The sequence below is a fragment of the Gambusia affinis genome, linkage group LG11, assembly GCF_019740435.1.
Source record: "Gambusia affinis linkage group LG11, SWU_Gaff_1.0, whole genome shotgun sequence".
Lineage (NCBI taxonomy): Eukaryota > Metazoa > Chordata > Actinopteri > Cyprinodontiformes > Poeciliidae > Gambusia > Gambusia affinis.
Genome location: NC_057878.1, coordinates 28,153,112 through 28,166,171, shown reverse-complemented (window position 1 = coordinate 28,166,171; position 13,060 = coordinate 28,153,112). Strand labels below are relative to the sequence as shown.

The window sequence follows — 13,060 nt, the reverse complement described above, 5'->3', positions numbered from 1 at the left end:
CCGGTTGACTGTGACGTTGGTGTTGCCGGTTGACTGTGACGTTGCTGTTGCCGGTTGACTGTGACGTTGTTATTGCCGGTTGACTGTGACGTTGCTGTTGCCGGTTGACTGTGACGTTGTTGTTGCCGGTTGACTGTGACGTTGTTGTTGCCGGTTGACTGTGACGTTGCTGTTGCCGGTTGACTGTGACGTTGTTGCCGGTTGACTGTGACGTTGTTGTTGCCGGTTGACTGTGACGTTGCTGTTGCCGGTTGACTGTGACGTTGTTGTTGCCGGTTGACTGTGACGTTGTTGTTGCCGGTTGACTGTGACGTTGCTGTTGCCGGTTGACTGTGACGTTGCTGTTGCCGGTTGACTGTGACGTTGTTGTTGCCGGTTGACTGTGACGTTGTTGTTGCCGGTTGACTGTGACGTTGCTGTTGCCGGTTGACTGTGACGTTGCTGTTGCCGGTTGACTGTGACGTTGTTGTTGCCGGTTGACTGTAACGTTGCTGTTGCCGGTTGACTGTGACGTTGCTGTTGCCGGTTGACTGTGACGTTGCTGTTGCCGGTTGACTGTGACGTTGCTGTTGCCGGTTGACTGTGACGTTGTTGTTGCCGGTTGACTGTGACGTTGTTGTTGCCGGTTGACTGTGATGTTGCTGTTGCCGGTTGACTGTGACTTTGCTGTTGCCAGTTGACTGTGACTTTGCTGTTGCCGGTCGACTGTGATGTTGCTGTTGCCGGTTGACTGTGACGTTGCTGTTGCCGGTTGACTGTGACGTTGCTGTTGCCGGTTGACTGTGACGTTGTTGTTTTGATGTTAATTTGATGTTAAAAGATTCAACATTTTATTGTCTATAAAATTTACACCAAAGTGTAACTTATTACATTCCTTATTTTAATTGATCATTTTTTTGTGTAGGATTTTAAAAATTACACATTTATTCAGTTAATTTTATAAATTTATCTTCAGGTGATTTTTTTTTCTAGAACTTTATTCTTTTAATATTTCAACTTTGTTATTCAAGTTTTTTCTTGTGTTATGACTTTATTGTCTTATTTATTTTGCTAATATGACTTTTTCTTGAATTATTGCAACTTTATTTTACATATTATTGTGCCCATTCTCATATTTTAACTTTATTGTCGGGTTATTTTATTCTAGTTATTCTGCAAATTGTTTCTCGCGTCATAAAACGATTTCATTGTTTTATGACTTTATTCTCCTAATTATTATTTCTTCCTATCCACACCATCTGAGTATCATCTAAAACACTAGCTGCTGTATTTCTTTATACCCCCACCCCTCTGTTGTTACCCCCACCGCTTTGTTTTTGCCCCCACCCCTCTGTTTTTGCCCCCACCCCTCTGTTTTTGCCCCCACCACTCTGTTTTTACCCCCACCCCTCTGTTTTTGCCCCCACCCCTCTGTTTTTACCCCCACCCCTCTGTTTTTGCCCCCACCCCTCTGTTTTTGCCCCCACCCCTCTGTTTTTGCCCCCACCACTCTGTTTTTACCCCCACCCCTCTGTTTTTACCCCCACCCCTCTGTTTTTGCCCCCGCTCTGCTCTGACAGGTGCAGATATCTGAGAATCTGTTGCCTCCTGTGTCTTCAGATTCCTGGGAAACCCCCCAGGAGGGATTTCCTGCTGGATGTGACATTTTACCCCAACATGTTTCTCCAGACTCACTGATGATTAAACACAAACAGTTCAGTCATTTTAATTAATGCAGCCGTTTCTCTTACAGCAGTTTCTGCAGACAGGAGTCGGTTAGCGTGAAGCTAACGGTTTGTCCTGACAGGATGTGGAAACGTTGAATATTGATAACATGAAAACTATCAGCTGGGATAGTTTTCATGTTATCAATATTTATCAATATTTGATCAATCTTACCAAATATTTTTGTCCATCTTCTAGTGTAAATATCTTCTAGTCCATTTGAAATAAGACAAAGCTAACAAGTAATGTCGTCGTTCTTTTAAGTCGATATTTATTGGATAAGTTTAAAAGATTGTTTTACTTTTAACAAGAGAAAAATGTTTTAAGTAAAATAATCTGCCAATAACAACTGATTTAAAACAAGTTTCTACATCTTGATGAAGTCAGTTTTGTCGTATTTAAAGTGCACTAAGATACTTTCACTAAAAACTAAACCAAATTTATTGGTAAGGTTTTGAGTTTTTGTCTGAAAAATGTTCCCATCCAGAGAGAGTTCATTTATAAAATCTGAAGGTAAACATTTCCATCCGGCAGGGACTCCATTTTGTTTCCCAACAGGTAAAATCCTCAGTCAGCAGCTTTCTAAATGCAGCCTGCAGCTCTTCTGGGATCCCTGCAGCTCTTCTGGGATCCCTGCAGCTCTTCTGGGATCCCTGCAGCTCTTCTGGGATCCCTGCAGCTCTTCTGGGATCCCTGCAGCTCTTCTGGGATCCCTGCAGCTCTTCTGGGATCCCTGCAGCTCTTCGGCCTGCAGGCTGTTTGGCGGTTCGGGTTGAGGACAGAGAAGACAGAGGATCTGTCGCTGTCTGTCTTTCTGTCCTGACAGCCGTCAATAGTTTGCATGTTTAAGGTTTCTGCGCTGCAGACAGCAGTGCTGCTAAAACGCTCTGCAGCTCTGCAGGCTGCGTATCCATGGCAACGTAAACAGCCCTGCTGCAACAGCCGGACTTCCTTTACCCTTGGATTTGACACCGGCGGTTCAGGGATTTAGCTCCGTGCTAAATCTGTCAGCGACGCTGGATGAGTCCCAACATTCAGCAGGAGCCGGTCCCACTGGACCTCACAGCAACGCTTCGGTTTCAGCCGGGATAAAACAGAACTCTTTACACCCTACGGAAGCTCAGAGTGGACATTTTCCGCATGGCTTTCTCCAGATGACGAGTTAAATTCTGATACTTTCTGAGGTGTTTGTGAAAATGTTGTTGTTCCTTCCTACTTTGTTTTATTAAAATATTGTATGTTTATTTTATTACTGAGCAAGTAAACTTAAAAATTCAGAATAAGATGATTTTGTATTTTTAATTAAAAAAACTTTCAACTTCCTGACTTTGTCCCATCTAATATAATAAATTAGGGACAATTCTTTGCAAAACTGTTTAACAAGAAAATTTCCACTTTAAGAATTTAAGTCTAAAAATTGAAATAATTTTAAGACTTGTAGCTAGCTCGAGTGTTGACAATTCAAGCTAGCTACAAACATCTAAAATAAGAACTTCTCATGAAGATTTTCTCATTTTACTGTGGGACGGTTTGTTGCTGCTGCCATATGAAGACCCAGCATGGTTACCGGTCCGGTCCGGTCCGGTCCGTCACTCAGCTGGAATGTTTATGGATCCAGCCGCTTCCTCTCGGCTCCGGTACCGGACAGGCCAGGCGTCCAGGACGTCTCCCGTCAAAACAATCCTCAATCACACAGAGAAAGGTTCGTCTGAGCCGCTGACTGGACCGAGAATTTTCCTGCGATTGTGCAGAAACTCGGCGCTGAAATGTTTTTTCTGTGCGTGGAGAAAACACAGATTCCCGCTGAAACAGGAAAAACTTTCAAATAAACAGCCTGCACCTGAAACCGAGAGGCTCCAGAAACTCAACACAGAACTTTCCAAGAGTTTGACAAGTTAAAAAATTTACTAGAACAAAAAGTCAGATTTTTTACTAACATCAGAAAATTTCTAGAAAAAACCTGAAAATTTCTGAGTTTCAAAAGTTTAAAAATTTGGACTTTTCCATATGTTTTTTAGAAATGTTCTGGGATTAATCCCAAAATAATTTCAAGCAATTATTTTACTTTTGGACTCATAAATGTCATCATTTTTTCTCAAAATAATTATAAGATTAATCTCAAAACTTCTATTTTTTTTTCTGGCAAATTTTAAATTTTTCAAGCTCAGAAATGTCCTTGTTTTTTTTCTAGAAAAGATTTTTGGCACAAATTTATTCTGTAGAAACAGACTTTCAGTCTGGTGATTTCTTTCCCTTCAGCTAAATTACAATCAGCTGCAAATATCTAGATTTTTACAAAATGTTCTTTTTAAGCGCTCTCCAGTAAATTAAAGTGTAAAATCATTGCTATTGTGTTTTTGAACAGGAAGGAAACAGAAACTTGCATCCGGTTGAAGGTTGAATCCTCAGGAAACAGATCCTGAGGTCTAATAGATAAACATCCTGTTGGAGTCCGACTCCAGGGAAAATGAGTGATGGTCTAAAATATCCTATTAAAGGCAAAAACAATGAACCCAAAATCAGAAAACTCAGATCAAAGAGGAAGATGAAACAAAGTAACTTTAATGTTTGCATCATTTTAAAGCTAAATACTCGTATCTGTAAGTATTGCTCCAAAATTTAAGCAACAAGCAGAGAAAACTGGTGTGGGGAAACATTTTTTAGCTTTTCCAAATATTCCTAATCCCATATTGAAATCAATAACTTGACTTTGACTCAAAAGAAAATTTCAGTTTGATGTGAAAAATAAAATCAATCAAATTTATTTTTAAAGCTCCTTCAAAACAAGAACCATTAGTTTGGTTAACACAAGTACAGCCGGCAGCTCCCACTGCCAGGGTTTCTTCATGAGATGGAAACATTTTAAAGAGTTGATATTTGGGTTTCTAATGAAAAAATCTGAACATCTGTTCTGAAAAATTATAAATAAACAGTTTCTAACAGTGTTTTATGATTTTTCAAAGGGAAGTTTAACTGAATATCATCTACATAAAAACAGATGTCCTAGTCAAAGCAGGGAGAGTGACAAAAGCAGAGGTCCAATAATACAGCCCAATAACAACGAGGATGTAAATGTGCATGTTCTTGGCTCACAGTCAGAGGGAGTTTAACCAAATTAATTTAAAAAATGTGATTTCATTGCTTTGCAGAAATGTTCACCGTGTTTAATTTGTAATATTTTATCATGTTAGAACCACAAATTCAGTATTTTGGGTATTTTACTGGGATTTTCTGTAATCTTCCAACAAAATGCTGGTGAAGAATTAAAGTGAAGTGGAAGGAAGATGATGGATGGTGAATAATGTCATGAGGAAAAGTATCTAAGCTGCAGAGATACTAACATCCGATAGAAAAGGAACATCTTGATGTCCTCAGACTTTGTTTTATCCTTTTTCTGATTATCATCGCTATTCGTCATTAAGGTGCACAGATTGTCCTCAGCTTGCTGCAGCAGCAGTGATCTTCTTCGTGTTTCAGCCCTCGGATAAGATTTCTGTGTAAACAGTCAGAGGTTGTTTACTGAAATCCCCGGATCCTCTCTTGCCCTTCGCTCATACTTGAACGTACTTAAGGAAATGATATTGAATTCAGCTTCGCTTCGGTGTGGGAGTGCCGCCGGGCTTCTGCGTCAGACAGCAGGAAGGGAGAGGGAATGTTTTATTGCTGCGTTTAAACCTCAAATGAGAGGAAAGACTCAAACATCAACTTATATTCATGCACTGAGCAACGAGGACGAGACACACACCGAACGGAGGAGGCGTTTCAAGATGTTCAGACAAATGCAAAACATAAAAACAAACCACTAAATAATTCAACCAGACTCAGTGAAAAATATTTAATTCATCCCAAAATTAAGATACATGTTGAAGTATCTCCAGATCCTTTGTTATTGGTGATGGAAGGAGCTCCAGTAGCAGTCAGTCTCGCCACTAATCTGGAGAGGCCTCTGACTGAAGACTGTTGTTGTATAACAGCCTCATGCTAACATGCTAGCAAGTCATTTTCCAGGCAGCAGAGATGATATTGCAGAGTTTGTTTTTGCTCGTTCGGTTAGAGATGCTGGAGTAGGGGATCAGATCCAGGTCATCCTGAGGGACTCCAGGGTTCCTCTCGCTTCCATAAAGCTTCCTTTTCAACTCCTCTGGGATTTGGGGTTAAAGTTCAGGCATTATTTGAGCTTTCAAGATGCTAATTAGCTGCTGCCACCTTGTTACCATGGTTACGCATCATAACAACTGTTAAAAGTGTAGAAAAAAGAAAAATCAGAGCTGAAATAACGGAGCTGCTCCATCATGAGTGGACGATACTCCACAGTAACATGTCCAGCTCTGCTAAGCCACTTCCTTTGCTGTTGCTGCCTCGTCTCCAACTCCTGGGTGAGTACTATCCAGGTTTTCTGTGTTTTTATCCACTAATGATTGTTGCGCACAGGAGAGTATCTTAATTTGCTGAAACGTAAAGAGAATTAGAATTATAGCCGTATTTCATGAGGAGACGTTTCTCCTGCTCCTTGTCAGATGGAGTATGGGAGCGAGCCGCTGAGTCTCGCTAACGATGACATGGAAACAGCTCAGTGTGTGTCTGTCTGACGCAGAACTCTCTTCTTCTGGTGCATGAATGACTCATCAAAACAATGACTAACACAACATGACCGCCAGCTCCCCTCAAGTGACACTTCACTCTCTGAACATCATCGGCCTTCATAATGTCGCATTATGAAATAAAGGGAAAAAAAGCCGACCCACACGGCTAGAAGCACTCAGGAACAGTTTCAGGGACGGACCTGCAAGTGTTCATGGCTCGCACATCGACTGGAGGAAACCAAAACGTTGCAGAATCAGACGGGAAAATGTTCATGTGATTCTGCTGCAGCAGAGAAGCAGAGCGGTGGAAATGAAAGACGGGAGCTGCTGTGAATGGTCAGATCCTCAGAACAGTTTATTATTAATGAAAGTTTCTAGCATTCAAATGAACAGTAATACGTCAGACAAACAAAAGGGAAGTTTTCCTTTTTCACCAAGTTATAAACATTTAGTTAGCAAGCTAAATAAGCTACATATTTTGTTTCTGAACTAAAGATTTACCTTAATTAGCTTGGTAGCTAAATGTTTAGTTTAGCACTAAATAAGCTAAGTACTTAGTTTCTGAATTTAATATTTAGTTAACCAACTATTCAGACTAAATACCTAACTAGCAAGCTTAATGAGTTAAATATTTAGTCTGGTAACTAAATATTTAGCTCTAAACTAACTATTTACTTGGCAAACTAAAACGTGTTATTAGTTAGTTAGCTAATATTATTAGTGACATTAATATTGATTATTAATTAATATTAGTTAAATATTAAACTTAACTTACTAAGGTTGCTATTTAGTTAGCATGCTTATTTAGCTAACTAACTAAATTATTTTTTGCTAACTAAACGTTTAGCTACAAACTACATGTTTTTAAAGATGATTTGTAGGTCTGAGATAAATACGTTTGCTAAATAAATATTTTATTATCAAGCCAAATATTTAATTACTAATCATATATTTAGTTTGAAAATGTGAACTCCATTTTTTCCTCTTATGACAACCCAAATTTTTACTGTTATTTTTTATAGTGTAGCTTTATTAATGGCGCCCGTTTTAATTTTTGGCTGAAGTGATGAATTCACTGCGCTCTCTGTGGCTGCAGGAAGTTTGTGTTTTATTTCAGCGGTCAGCAGTTTGAGCTGCATGAACAGGTGCATCCAGCAGAAACAGTGGGAGGACTGGAGCAGAAAAGGGAAGTCCTGAAATATTCTCTCTGTCCAAAAGGGAAACTTGGCAGCCAGCGGAGGAAGTCATAACTCCGGCTCGGTTACAACCCGTCCTAGTTAAAGCACCGAGTTTGGCTCCGTTGGATGAAACCTGGAAGTGTTCAGATCAGCTTAGATGAAAACTTCACAATCACAGTGAGTTAGTCCAAGAAAATGGGTCGTTTCCATGGAAACTAGCAGCTCTAAAGCCCCATAACTCGCTGTGACTCCTTTCCATCAGAATCAGCACTTTGAGTTGTTTTATTCTACTAATAGAAATGATTTTTACTGATTATTTTAACAGCTAATTGCCGTTTATTATAGGTTAATGCACACAGTGGAAACCGTCCTGGCGCCCCCCACAGGATAAATAGTACCTACAGGTTTCTTATGTCCAGCCAATCAGCTCCAGAGAAAATAAACAGCGCTCTTGGCAGAACTACTTCATCTCATATATTTTATGTATTTTTTGTTTTTGCAGGACTTTTCTTTCAGGCAAAAGTTTTGGTCACACACAGACGTCTTCACTGCGTTGTGTGACTCCAGACAGAAGACGCTGCAGCTAATATCTGCTAGCCACTGGCATTAAATGCCCATTAATGCATTTAAATGGGCTGGACAATGTTTATGCATATTCTGTGAAGTCTTAAATTTCATTTATAATGGTCTTAAAATGTCTTTAAAAGGTCTTAAATTAATGTATCTAAACTAAGACCTGAAAAAATCTTAAATCCATAAAATTTATTCTGTTCTGTGACTTGAGACAGTTGAGTCTACCGCTAACTATCTACGAGCTTTTTGTGTTTATAACGGATAACTGCTAATTTCTGTGAAGATGTAGGTCTTAAATTTCATTTAGAATGGTCCTAGGATGTCTTAAAAGGTCTTAAATTTGAGTATGTGTTGTAAAAGCTTAGAATATAAACACAAATACTTTGTATTGTTCCAAATATTTTCCATTGTAAAATAATTGTTGGTAAAAATTTTACCCCAATTAAAATAAACAAACCTGTGCGAGTCTTAAATCAGTGCGAGGGCCACAAAAGGCCCCCGGGCTGCACTTTGGACAACCCTGCCCTATAGTTTATTCATTCTGGGATGAACTTTGACCCCTCAGAGTGAGAGCTGTGCTGGGTGAGGTTTGCTTTATGAATAATCAGTCCTGACCCAAAGTGACCGGAGCGAAAAACAAGGCAGAACAATAGCAAACGAAACTGTTTAAAGCTGAGGTTCCTGTTTTCTGTTGTTTTCTCCCTGAGTGAGGGAGTGTGTGAGGCCGCCCGCCGGGGCGTGAGCGCGTCTCAGCGTTGGGAAACTGGGTTCGGGGTGGGCTGAAGACCCAATCTCTGGAGAATGCAGGAAACCGAAGAGGAAAGGAAGGAAACGGACACAGATTTTTCTGTGGGATTGCAAAAGGTTCTCCAGACTCGTGTTTTTACTTCCAAGACAGAGAAAACAAAAACCCACTTTGTTCATTTGTTCATGTTAATGCATCCTAAAATAAAAAAGGGAAGGTGAAGACTGACGACGGAGGCTTTAATGGAAGGAGAAGAATTCAGCAATAAATAAGTCACGTGTTATGAGTTTTACGTAAATAAACTTCATGACAGAAAGAACTGAGGTCACGAAATGGAGGAAACAAACAACTGGGAGGAAAATATTTATGTTTCTAGTGTCTGATGGGCTGAATAATTCATAAATGAACCGATTAATGTCAAAGAGATTAAAGCATTAAAAGCAACCAGCTCTTATCTGCGCTGCCACCTTCATGCTTTTAGGAAAAACTAAACACAGTTCAGGCCGAGCCGCCCTGCAGGCTGCCAGATTAATTTCCTAGAATCAGCCTGGATGTGTGAATCCACACCCAGGTTTCTCCCCCGTTTAATCAGAGTTGAGCTAAATCTTTGGAGGTGTCAGCAGGCGGACTGCGTGTTCCCTGGAGCCGCAGCTTGGACGGAGCGGAGCGGATGGTTGCTGGGTGTGATCGAGTCCGGCGTGAAAAAATACTCACAAATAAAGAAACAAAGATGTGGAGCAGCCTAAACGGGGCACAGCCACTTTTTAGCTCGCAAATACATTTTGCTGCATATCGGGAGTTTTTAGAAGAGCATTTTTATTTAGTTTCTCCTGGTTCTGTGTAGATACCTTTATGATCTGTTTAGAATCAGTTCAGTTTTCTCTTTTCCCTGTTATGTTATTTAAATGATTGCATCACAGTATTTGCTCCTCAACCATTAACCAATGTTTTCAATGTGCCATTTAATGCCACTTTTGAAACTCTGAAAATTTCCACATTTTTGACATTTGCAGCTCAGACATTTCCAAGGTTTCTCTATAAAATTTCTGAGTTTTTTTGTAGCACATTTTTGACATTTCAAACTCTGAAGTGTCTTTGTTCTGGCAAATTTCTGAGATTAATCTCAAAATGTAATTTTTTTCAAGCAAATTTTTGGAGTTCATTAATAGTTTTCCAAGAAATGTTCAGAAATGTCTCTCAAAATTTCTCAGTTTTTTCGAGCAAATTTCCAACTTTTCAATCTCAGAAATTTCCAAGTTTTCTTTCTAGAAAATTTCTTAGATAAATCTAAAATTTTTCTTGTTTTTGTGGTAAATTTTTGACTATTTGAGCTCAGAAATGTTATTGTGTTTCTGAGATCAGTCTCTAATTTTTTGCGTTTATTGGTGAAAATTTAGTCCGCCTTTTTTCTGTCGACAACTTCTTAACACGCTGTCGTAGTTTTCTCACCTGATAGTCCAATAGACTCGGTTCGATTGACCAACATTTGTTGCACTTTCAGCCAGCAACCTGTTCCCCTCCTCGCCTGTGGGGGCGCTGCATCAAGAATCACTGAAGCAAACGACACTTAAACCTCTGAAAAAGACACTGAGCGCAACTTCCTTCTTCACAAAATGTAAATAAGAATGGAGTGGCATCAGATTTTTGCGGTTGTAGGATTTCTCCCTTGTTTTTGAAAATCATTTTCTCTTGCTAGCGCTTGGCTGGCTCGTTTGTTTTGGCTGTGTTTATCCAGTTGTTATTTCAGTAAACCTGCAAAATATTTTCCAGTTTCACAGATTAAGGTAAGATTCAACCATTAAATGTACCTTTTCCTTATTTTCCCCGTGATTTCAATATGAATTTCAGTTCAACTCTGCTGACTATCCACAAGCAAAATATGGTTTCCGTGTTCAAGGACTTCATCTCTCACCAGAGACTTTTCTCTTCATCGCTGCCTCTTCATCAAAGTGCAGCAGGTCCAGCTTTCCCCGTAAAATCAAGTCCAGATGTTAGAGCAGAAAACTCAACAGAAAGCAGAAGAGAAACGCATTTCTTTAACCATATAGGAAATACCAGACAACAAACAGCAGACAAAAGCTACATGAAAGATGCTTTGTGATGTGTTGGGGGGGTTTTTGCGCTGACAGAAAAAAATTAGGAAGAAAAACTCTGTAAATCAGGGGAGAGCCTGCATTTAGAAGTAGAAATCACAGCAAAGCAGTTTCTAAAAATGTCTGAAATGAGCTGTCAGCGCCTGAAACGTTGCCGGCCATGCTGACTCTTGGCTGCGGGTTGCCATGGCGACCGCTGACCCGCTCACATGTGTTCGGTGCTCCGGTACCAGCCGCTTCCTCTGAGGCCGGTGCCGCAGAAAGGCAACAATAAGCGTCAAGCAGAGACATCAGGAAACCACACAGCTGGCTTTGGAAATGATTTCCAGTTTAGATTTAATTAGTTTCTCTCTGACTGGATATTAAATTAAAGTAAAAGTAAAAATGTTTTGAGAAAATGGTTACGTTGTTATGATCAGCAGACTTAAAGCAAACCAAGATGCAATGTGATGCTGCATAAAATCTCCTAATTGCTGTATATCTTAATTTTACTTTTCACTTACAGAGGTCGCCATTGTTTCTTTTGTTTTTTTTTTTTTACCAGAGCAATGCATGATGGGCCGGTAAACATGAGCAATCAGTTGAAACAAGCTAATGTGACCACCTTGTGATCTACTGTTTACCATATGAGCTACAGCTAACACCATTAACTACAACTACCACCATTAGCTAGAGCTAACACCATTAGCTAGAGCTAACACCATTAGCTAGAGCTAACACCATTAGCTAGAGCTAATACCATTAACTACAACTACCACCATTAGCTAGAGATACCACCATTAGCTAGAGCTAACACCATTAGCTGGAGCTAACACCCTTAACTACAACTACCACTATTAGCTAAAGCTTAAATAAAAAGGGCTAAATGTTACTCAATATGCAAAAACTTCCATTCTAGCTGTATGGAGCTAGCTAGGGCTGTACCTAGCATACATCATCTACCCAGGATGCATTTCAGCATAAATGACCTACAGTATTTTCTTCAATAAAGATTAATATGATTAATCGTAGATCCTTTTAAATGATTTATGTAATTATTTTTGCAATAGTCTTCAGGGACGTACAGATTTTCATGGTGGTTTATCCAGTCAGGAAGGGGAAGGTAGGTAGGTCTCAGAGCACTTTAGCTTGGAGATCTACCAAACCGGCACCCTAAACGGTGAATTTGAAAGTTCTCAGAATTTGAAAAACAAAAATCCTGGCAGCATTTTGGTCGGTGCTGTAACTTCTGCTCCAGTTGTGGCTTCACCAGCAAAAACGCTCCCAGTTTTCTAAATATGTCACAGTGGAAAACCTTTAATATGAGCCAAATTTTTCTCCATATAATCAGATCATCTTTTACTCTGAGACCTTCTGCGGTCAGCTTCCCTACAGCAAGTTGTTTTGGTTCACGTAGTTATCTATTAAAGAGAAAATCCTGCCCTGAAGGTTGAATCCCAAAGAGTTACTTTTGAGAAACAGTTTCTCAGTGGAAAACCTTCAATGTGAGCCTCACGTTTCTCCATATAATCAGACCATCGTTTACTCTGAGTCTGTTTTGACAAGGAGATATTTGAAGGATTTTGAAGGAGATATCTTAGAATGTTTTTCCTTAGAAAGTGGGAAATTACTTCTTTATATTTGAAAAATATAAACAGATCAAAATTTCAGTTTTACACTTTCAAAAGGTTTTCTGACTCTAAAAGATGATGAAACTGAGTTTTAGTGGCAGATGATTAGTTTGTGACAACAAAAGTTAGTTTGTTTTTCCATCTGATCTTATTGTGAGTAAAATAAAAATTTCTGAATCCACCGTCCTGTTCTGGTTGTTCCACCAGAAACCCAGTTTGGCAGGAAAACGGAGCCAAAGGCCAGAGAAAATGCTCAGCGTGAAGTTTGCTTGCACTCAGATTTAATTTTCTTCTGTTTCTCCTCTTCTTTTCCTCAAGCAGCCCCCTGCTGTGCAGAGATAAAAAGGGTATAGTTCAGACACAGAGGGGGTTTGGAGGAGATGTCAGGATTAGGAAGCGTTCCTGAGAGGCTGCGACCAACATGACAACCTGCTTGCAACATTTCCCCCCCAGCAATCCTAAAAAATCAGCTGCAGCTTTTCTCAGTCTGGGAACTTTTATATTTTACCTAAAACCTTTTCCTTATTGTTTGTTTCTTAACTGAGAGGATGAGCTCACTGGAGGCCAGACGTGT

General features: G+C 39.8%; 1 long non-coding RNA gene across 1 annotated transcript; it reads left to right on the top strand.

Annotated features, from left to right (window-relative positions):
- The first annotated feature begins 5,679 nt into the window (after positions 1–5,679).
- Positions 5,680–8,167, top strand: LOC122840077. Its single transcript, XR_006372166.1, has 3 exons — positions 5,680–6,080; positions 7,506–7,642; positions 7,968–8,167. It is a non-coding gene; the product is annotated as an uncharacterized LOC122840077 (long non-coding RNA).
- The last annotated feature ends 4,893 nt before the right edge of the window (positions 8,168–13,060 follow it).